We start from the raw sequence: 10,412 nt of genomic DNA, 5'->3' as shown, positions 1-10,412 counted from the left end.
CGCTCTCAAATATTGCTAAATCCAATTAGAAGATAAAGTTGATAAAATGTAAAACAATGAACACACACGTTAACCTATCAGTATCGAATTTTACACTTACCATTGCCCTCCCTCAATGATTACTAAATACAATCAGAATACGACCCCCCGATAAAAATAAACCAATAACTACACACATTCAACTTTTAGTATCAACGTTTACACTTAACTTTGCCCGCCCTCAATGATTACTAAACCCAATCAATAGGAAAGTAGATAAAATGAAACAAATGATAACACATTCACCTATGAGTATCAAATTTTATACTTACCGTTGCCCCTCTCTATGATTGCTAAATCAAGTCAGATTAGGAAAGTAAAATAATGTAATCCAATGAGAACACACGTTCAACTATCAGTATCATAGTTTACATTTAACCTTGCTTGCCCTCAATGATTATTAATCGTATTAGAAAATAACAGTCGTTAAAATGTAAACCAATGACAACACATGTTCATCTTTCAATATCAAATGTTACAAATTACGTCGCCTTATCTCAATGATGACTAAATTTGAGCGGAATAGAAAATCTGTTGCAAGGAGAAAAACATCTGATTTTTGTACGTGTCCTTTATTTTCCAACTGAAAATACAAATCCGATATCATTTCTTCACAAGTTTTTGCTGCTGATTCCTTTGCACTGTTCATTTCTGGTCTAACTGGTTTTGTTACAGGTGCTCCTGAACTTCCGGAGACTATAACTCAGTTCATTTTGAAGATTTGATGAAACAAGTCAGTTGGGGAAGAAGGAGAATAATTTTGTGGGAGGGGGAAGAAAATTATTTTTGGTCCGAGGGGGGGTTCCCTATGAAACTTTAGGTGGAGGTAGGGAGGTCCGGCCGAAACCCAGCAGGGTTTGGTGTTAGGAGGCCCCTAGGCTTAGATATTAGGAAAAGTAAATTTTCCTACTAATGACGAGAAGACTTGAAAAATTTGATGTACTGAGTCGTTCCACCAAGAACGACTCGCAAATTAAAATTAAAAATATATCCTAAGTCCTAATTTTTGTCTTAAAAATTGCCTGCCCTTGCTGGCAACGAGATATAAATAAAAATTAAAATAAAATTATTTTAAGAAAAATACGTAACTAAGTGGTCCTCTCTCCGCTAGGAGCACTGCACTTTATATACCACGTACTCTAGGTGGAATTAAACTTATACTAACTTAAAACTAATATCGTTAGTGAATTTACAAGAACTGATATATAACATTTTAACGGACTGTACTGCTTTAAAACGGACAAACCAAAATTTATGAAACTTATAACTAACCTGTATGTACCTATTTTATAGTGTGCTAATACTGTCTCTACCTTCAACAAAAAAAAGAAGCAATCTTAAACAAATTAATAATGTTATTTTCTTGTTAATGATCAGTTAGCATTAATGTTTATTTTTAGTTCATTAATACTGTCTCATGGCAATCCTATAAAGCCTGACTGAAGAAATTTTTGATGTTGATAACAATATTAGATTAGAGGAAAGATAATACATTCATTTCCAACATTAGTAATTGAGAAAATAGAATTAAGAATTAAACAAAAATGGTGAAAATACAGCAGAAAAATGATGAAAGAATATGTTTATTGATTTTTTTTTATAACACTGATGGATTAGTTATTTTAACAAGAATCTCAAAGAATTAAACATATTCTTACCAACTTTAGCTGATATTATTGACGATTTATTGTAACAGTAAAGTATTATAAAGTTACTGGAGTGAATATATTCCAGCACTACAGATGGTTAGTGCTAGCCCTGTTATGAAGGAGATTGATAGTTTGAGGCCAGGATAAATCTTTATATTTTTTCACTGACAGATACTTAGTACAGCTTCTAATCATCACTCTCTTGTTGCTTCTTTTTAACCACACATCCTGACCTAGCAATCTATGAATGCAACAAGTTCATTACACAAACTAGGCAAATAACTGGCCATAGGCCCTGAATAAAAAAAACAGCACTTTCTAACTGATGATTTCTCATTGTTACATGAAAAATTAGTTTATCAATAATTAATAATTTGTATCTTTGATGCTGAGTAATTTACCAATTCAGTTCAAGTGAATTCAGACTATTCACCCTCCAGGTTTCGACACCTGATTTGGGTTCTCCAGCAAAAATTAAGAGGGACTCTTTCAGGAAATTTCTATTGTAACATCAGGGGTTCCTCCAGAGGGGAGTCAGAGTTTAAAAATGGCATATTTAATGCCAAAAATGCATATAAGAATATGTATTTTTTTAAAGAATAGTACATGATCTTTTTGTATTTGTGAAGGGCCTTGAATTCTGTAAATTCATGCAACTTGAGAAAGAGAAAGCTGAGCGAGAGACAGGGAGTGAAAACAGTATGGTAAGAGCGAGACAAAAATTTGTCCATCTGAATTGGTAGATTACTCCATTGCCCATCCACTTGATTCCTCTTTGAATTAATGGCAGATTTAAAGAAAAAATCATATATATATATATATATATAATATATATATATATTATATATATATGAATGTAAAATCATAAAAATACAAAAATAAATCTGAATTAATGTATTTTATTCCTTTCCTTCCATAGTTCAATAATGATTTTAACCTGCATATATTGCAACATCCTTGATTATTGGCTTTATTTAATCGCTTATTAAACCTTGTAATTTGTGCTGTAGTTGTAGAACAGGTAATGCAAAACTAAATAACAATGATGGTTTTAATGCATAGCTTTTTTTTTCACCTTTGTTATAAGAATTTGTTACCAATTGTTATTACCTTTAGTCCATCTAAAAATCTGTTTGCAACTTTATAATCACCTAATTTTCCTTATTTTACTGTAATACTGTATATTAGTTACTTAAGTGTATAATTTAATTTTATTTTTTATATTTAGCACTTGAAATTTTATTAAGAGTATAAAATTAATATATTGAACATTATTTTATAAAATTTTAAGTTTACAAAATATGGTATGTTTTAATGAGAACCTGATTCAAAAGAAATCAGTAATACTTTGTAAAGGAATGATGTGTGTTGTATTTGAACTTTTTGTGAAGTTCAAATATAACAGTCTTCTTTTATCTATAAAGATTATATTGAAAAACTTTGTAAGTAATTACAGATTGATAAGTAAAGAGCTTTAGTTTACAATATTAAAAAAATTAATCAAAGTATGTATGATATAAAATTTATTATAATTTAAGATTGTAAACCTCTGTTAAGTATTTTTGGTTCAAAAAAAGATTTTTCAGCTTTTCTATTAGTTTGACAATATGCTTTATTTTTATGAAGTTGAGTTTGAAATTCAAATTTTAAGTTTTAAATGTTAAGCCAGATTGCACTGGTACCTGCAATGTTTCATCATACATACCCATATGGTATGTATGCTTAAGTAATTAGAATCTAGTTAATCTTGTGAAGGAACTTACTGATAGTAGATTTTCAATTCTTTTCATTTAGCCATTAACACAATTAAAATGAAACTCAAACCTGATTATCAAAAAACTCAAAAAAAATTATCCCCATACTCAAATTGATGATCAGCAATATTAGAGACAACACAGAAATTAGGAACACAGAATTAGTTCCAAGATTATTTATTTGATGGATAGTAATAAATTTGGATATTGAAAACCTTGCAAATAATTGTTTATCTTGTGTTACGGAGAAACAACATCATCCTGAATATAGTGGTACATGTCTGGAAATATTGGGTACCACATACCTAATATTTAATACCATAGTTACAAATAAAGACTTTTATGATGTAAAAACTCTTACGTTGTGTGGAGTGACTTTATTGAACCAAATCTAATCCATTGTCTAACAGGTTTGCTGAAAATTTGGTTAAGTTCACAAAAACAAACGAGGATTTAGAAAAAAAATTTGTATTAAAATTAAGTAATTTTTTTTTTATTTGCAGAAACCCTGTTAATTTAATAGCTAATGAAATGCCTATAAAAGATTAATTTTTAATAGCTCTTTAAGGAACAGATTTGATTTTCTAAGATTTACAGTAATGTACAAATTAGACCAAACACAGGGAATTTTTTGTTTATTATGGCAACACTGTTTGATCTTTAAGACCATTCTTTAAGTTGTCTGTGTAATGTGAGGTATTGTTTTCTGATGTGTTTCTCTTTCTGAGCATGCCAGTATGACACAATGACAAATAGCTTCTAAGTGTGGTATTGGACTGGGGATTGTGAATGCTATTTTAAAACAAATTAAAGAAATTGTTCCTTTTCAGATTAAAGAAAAGGTAAATGAGTCCATAAAAAAAAATCCTCAACACAGGATCAGTTAAACTTGGTCCAAAATAATATACTGTCGACTTAAATTGAGAATTAGCAGCTAGTGGAACAGATTTACATGTGACGATTGTTAGACGTTGACTTCTTGCAGCTGGATGGAAAGTTTGTTGGCCAGCTAAAAAGCAGCTTTGTTCATTACTTCCAGTTGATGGTATTTGAAAACCGATGGATACATTAAGATTCTGAAGCAAAGGGATGTGACACAATTCAAAACAAATTACCATCAGGTAACTGAGTGTTCCAACAAGATTTGGTGCCATGCTATACTACCAAAAAACTGGAAAAATCTTTGGCTAGATAACTCCCCAAATTTAAACCAAATTGACAGTGTTTGGGCAATAGTTAAAAAAGACTCTAAAAATACAACAACAATTGACCTCATTAAAGTAATAACATCAGTATGGTTCATGATGAATAAAAAAAATATGCTATGCCAAATCATGTACGTGAAATAATTAAAGGAAGATATATTAATTATTAGATATCACAAATTGTACAGGTATGATCTTTTTTTCTAAATAAAGTTACTTTTTATTAAATAACATCTATGTGTGGATTATTTTGCACACTATAGTAATTTATTGCAAACATTTCAGTTAAAAATAAGAAAAATGGATTATGTTTGGGATATTAAATTATGAATTTACTATAAAAACATGCTATTCAGTTAATTTTAGTAGCTAATTATAAAATTAAAAATAAATAGATTGAACAAACAAATTAGCAGTATGTTATATTTAATTTTATTAAATTTAAGTTCTGATATGATATGGAAAAGTTTTTAAAATCAAATTTTAGGGATAAATTTTTTAGGATAAACAGTAGATTAGATTGCTGCTGATGGCATAATTTACAAATCAACAGCTGATTAATGATCCTGAAAGCAAGAAAGAAGGATAAATATTCAGCTTTCACCGAACAGGTGCAGAAGTGATTGAGAGATTCATAGAAAACTGAGAAAAGGTAAATTTTGCTGTCCAAAATTAATTTATCATCCATAATAAATTTAAATATTTTCAAAAAACAATTTTGACACATTAACAAATCATAAATATTATTTATATTTTTATAATAATTATAAAATTTAATAACTGAAGATGCGGATCCTGTGAAAATTGATTCTTGAAATTAATGTAGTAAGTTTAACTTATCTATTGTTCAAATTATCTTTGTTTTGGTGGTTTATATTTAATTTTTTTAGCATAGTGGTCAATATGTTAAATGGATTATTTGAATTTTCAAAAAGAAAAAAAAATACATTTTCATTGTATTTTTTCATTTGTGCACCCTAATCATTGTAGATTCTTCACAATAGTGATTTTGTACATTATTCCTAGATAACTGTATTTTATTTGATAGGATGTTCTGGATCAGATGTTATGTTTTTTAAGCTACTAACTGCCTCTTTTTAAATGTATGAGCTGTTTTCACTGAATCTTTTTTCAATGTAACTAAGAACAGAGAAATAGAGGAAATTGTAATAATACATTTCCCTTTATTCTTGGCTATAGCTAAGTAAAAAAACTGTTTTTTTACTACGTATTAAGAAGAAAAGTTGAGGTTTGTAATTATTGTGCCTCTCAATAGCTTACAGCATAAAGACTCAAGCCAACCAGTTTTGTCTACTAACTGAACCGTGACAATGAAATTGAAGAATTAAATTTAGTTAAGGCTGGGGTCAGTCAGGTATATATTGTTATAAACTTTAAAAGAGATGACATGTTTATGGATCTGACACTAGTTGAGTATTAGTTTGTCAATAGTTACACAATTTCATTTAACTTCCCCATTTTTTAAAATAAAAATCTACAGAATTTGTAGACATTATAGAATTGTGAAATTGGTATGGTAACTAAAATTTAAGATTTAGTGTAAACTTTGATACTGATAGTTGAATGTGTGTTTTCATTAATTTACATTTTATCGGCTTTCCTATTCTGATTGGATTTAGTAATCATTGAGGGCGGTCAACATTAAGTGTAAAATTCGATACTGATAGACGAATGTGTGTTGTCGTTTGTTTACACTTTGTTGGCTTTCCTATACTGACTGAATTTAGTAATCATTGAGAGCGGGCAAGATTAAGTGTAAAATTCGATACTGATAGGAGAACGTGTGTTGTCATTGGTTTACATTTAATCGACTTTTATTTTCTGATTGGATTTAGTAATCATTGTGGGCGGTCAACTTTAAGTGACAACTTTGATACTGGTAGATGACCATGTGTTGGCATTGGTTTACATTTTATCCACTTTACTATTGTGATTGGATTAGTAATCATTAAGTGTAAAATTGAATAGTGATTGGTGAATGTGTGTTTGGTTTATATTTTAACGGCTTACCTATTCTTATTGGATTTAATAATAATTGAGGGCGGGGAACATTAAGTGTAATCTTTGATATTGATAGTTAAATGTGTGTGTCATTTGTTTACATTTTTTCAGCTCTCCTATTCTGATTAGATTTAGTAATCATTAAGGACGAGCAACGTTCAGTGCAAACTTTGAGTTCGTATTCTGATTTTATTTAGTAATCATTGAGGGAGGGCAGTGTTAAGTGTAAAATTGAATTGTGATTTGTGAATGTCTTATTTTTTATCGGGGCTCGTATTCTGATTGTATTTAGTAATCATTGAGGGAGGGCAATGTTAAGTGTACAATTGAGTAATTTCTGATTAGAAATCACATCTAAATACATATAGGCTATGGATGTTTACCCCACTGGGTTGATCTAGTAGTGAACTCATCATAGCAAAAAATGAGCTGATTTTGAAGTCGAGAGTTCTACGGTTCAAATCCTAGTAAAGGCTGTATAATAGTTATCTGTATAATAGTTACTATTATACAGATTTGAATACTAGATTGTGGATAGCAGTGTTTTTTGGTGGTTCAGTTTTCAATTAACCACAACTACACACCTCAGGAACTGTTTAGACCCAGAGGCTAAACAGAAAAAGAGAGGTTATAGATGTTTCACAAAATTATTCTGTAATGTGTGATGATTTTTACTGCAATATAAAATAATGACTCAGATTAATAAAAGGATGTTTAAAAAAATATAAAAAATTGTTTACTTGTCAAACTATAGATATTACAATATATATGTAGGTAGTAGTATATTTACATACATATTTTACTAATTATTACTAACTATCTAAATACAAATTAACAAAAACAAAAAATTAATTAAAAATATAAATTAGTAATGTATTTTTTGCTTGCATAAGCAAATTACACATTTTGTTCTACCTATAAAAATGATTAACTATATTATTTATACAAAAATAAAAAAAAATAAACAAAGGAACAAAGTATAACAAAAAGCAACATCTAGAACAATACCCATACATTAACTGTATTTTTATATTATTCTAATTATGAATATTTACAATATTTATAATTTTTTAAACACAATTATAATTTTATTCTTTAAATTATTATTATTATAAAATAATTCACATATTCTATTTTTTCTTTTTAGTAATAAATTACTAATTTCTAAAATTAGTGAATTAAAGTATAATATATATTTTTATGTTTTGAATTATAATGGTTAGAAATAATTTTAATATATTCTAATCATAAAACTATACATTTATTTTTTCCAATGTCTTAAAACTGTTTCTTTTTTCGACTGATTGTCGAATGCGGAGCCATTTTGCTCTTTATACAATTTTTTTATAGTTACATATTACATATCCAATATTATAATATATATATATTTACGTATAAGTTGATCCTGTTCTTTTTTAAAAATCATTTCTAAAGGTTTTTTATACATGTATAAACAATAACAATATTTTTATGATACTATTTATAAATATAAACATTTTTGTATAATTTTAATATATTTAACTAACACACTAATTAATTTACAAATAATTTTTCAGGAAATAATATACATATTAAACAATATACAATAATGTTTTTTATTCTTTAATAGATCAGATGATAATCCAATGCTTATTGACTATTGACACAATTTTTCTTTAGGATAAGTTAAAGGATGTGGAGCACCTATCTCTCTTAAATAAAAAAACATTAAATTGGCACGTTAAAAATATTACATAAATTAATAATAATAACTTACTTTTGCTTATTAGGTTTACATTTGAATATTTATTAAAAGAAAAATTGTTTTTATTTCTAAAGCAGGTCTACAAAAACGTATGGACTGCTTCATAATACTTCACATAGATTTCAATAGTCACAACAAAGTGGTTCTTTCTTTCTAAGATGATCTTCATTGGATTAACAGATAAAATAAGACATGCATTTGCTTAAATATGGATTCTTTTCTTCTTTTTAAAAAAAATAATATAAGAATTTAAAAAGTAATTATTTCATTCAAAGTAACAATAAATAACAAACAGGAAATATTAACTCATTTCACACTGATATATCAATGAATAAGCTGGCTACCATTTATTTGTGAAAAATGCACCCACCCTTGCATCGCCATATGATCATAATTAAAATATGCTTTTTTGATTTACAGACATGGTTTTCTAGTATTAAATATATGGGTTGTTTTTTTAAAGACAATTAAATCCTCTCCTAAAAAGTGTGCTTATTTCAAGTCACTGTATGAAAACATTAGTTAACATTTTGTTTAAAAAAAACATTTTCTTTTTAGGCAATACTTATTGGCACAACATTATTAATTTTTTTTAATTTCTCTATTATTTTGATTATTAGATGTAATATTAAAAACAAAACATAAAATCTATACATAATTACATAAAAATATTCCAAAATGTTCTTTTTAATACAAAATCATTTATGAAAAAATATTAGATTACTTTTCAGACAAATATGCATGTTTCCCTTAATTTTCTTCTAATAATAAATAATTAAATTTAACAGTAATCCTTTAACTTCTATTATCCAAGTGATCACACTAGAGATAAATATAAAAAATTAAAGAACATGACTGCCAAATAAAAACACTGTTGACAAATACTGCTCTTTAATATAGTATAATTAAAGAGTGTGCGGGTGACAATTTTCTATATAGTATAATTTTTTTAAATTTATTTAAACATATATATAAATACATATACACTCCTGGTAACATAAGGATTTGAACGTGGGGTGATACATCTAAATCGGTCAGCTCTTGAGCTGTTACAGTGAAATAAACGTACATCCTAAATACATTAATCTCCTTTTTGGGCAGTCATGAAAAAAATTAAATATTTACAAATCTTTAATTTATATTTTTTCAATTTACTGTAGTAATTTGTGAGTTAGTATTACAGAAACTATTTTTTAGAAACTAATTAATTTTCATTAGCTTCAGCCTTAACCTTATTTTCATTTAATAAATAAGGTTAAGTTATATTATTCACTATTACCCTAAGGTTAAGGCTGCTCAATTGAATACTGAGTGCCACACTATTAGATTGAAATGTCATTTGAAAGAAATGATTTTTGGGAGCCAATAAGCTTTATATTTTTTTTTGTTTAAGTGTTATAATGTCCAAAAAAAATGACGTAGGTAGTTAATGAAATTTAGTAATTTAACTCATCCTTCTATTTTGTAGCAAAAAATTTCATAAAAAATGTTTTAATGTTGAAATTAGTAGATGATTTCTTATGAAATTTGTAGAATACAGTGACAAGTTTTGTTATTCTTAAAATTCACTAAAATACTGACCAATTTTTTTTTTTCAGCTGAAGATTTTTTATATCTAAAACCACTTCCAAACATATTGGAGGTAGATGAAATGATAAAATTCTATGTTATTGTCATTTATATTGTTCAAATTTACACCTACTCTTAAAATGTTAATACAAAAAGAAAATACATTTTTTATATGCTGAAATAAAATGTCCCAAAAAATTAACTTTACACAACATTTTAAAAATATTGTTTTGTAAAAAGAATTATTTATTATGACTATTCTTTGTTTTCATATAGAATACTACTATTATTGTTAGTTTATCGGCTATTTTCAATTTAAGTTATCTGTTTGAAATTACACAAAATTGAACATTAGTTTTTATTATCTTCAGTAATTACAGATTAGGTTCACAAATTTGGAAACAATGTTATTTTTTATACATCTTTCTTT

Source organism: Lycorma delicatula, chromosome 12 (genome assembly GCF_047948215.1).
Source record: "Lycorma delicatula isolate Av1 chromosome 12, ASM4794821v1, whole genome shotgun sequence".
NCBI classification, from domain to species: Eukaryota; Metazoa; Arthropoda; class Insecta; order Hemiptera; family Fulgoridae; genus Lycorma; species Lycorma delicatula.
The sequence above is the reverse complement of the archived record's forward strand: the minus strand, read 5'-3'. Positions refer to the sequence as shown.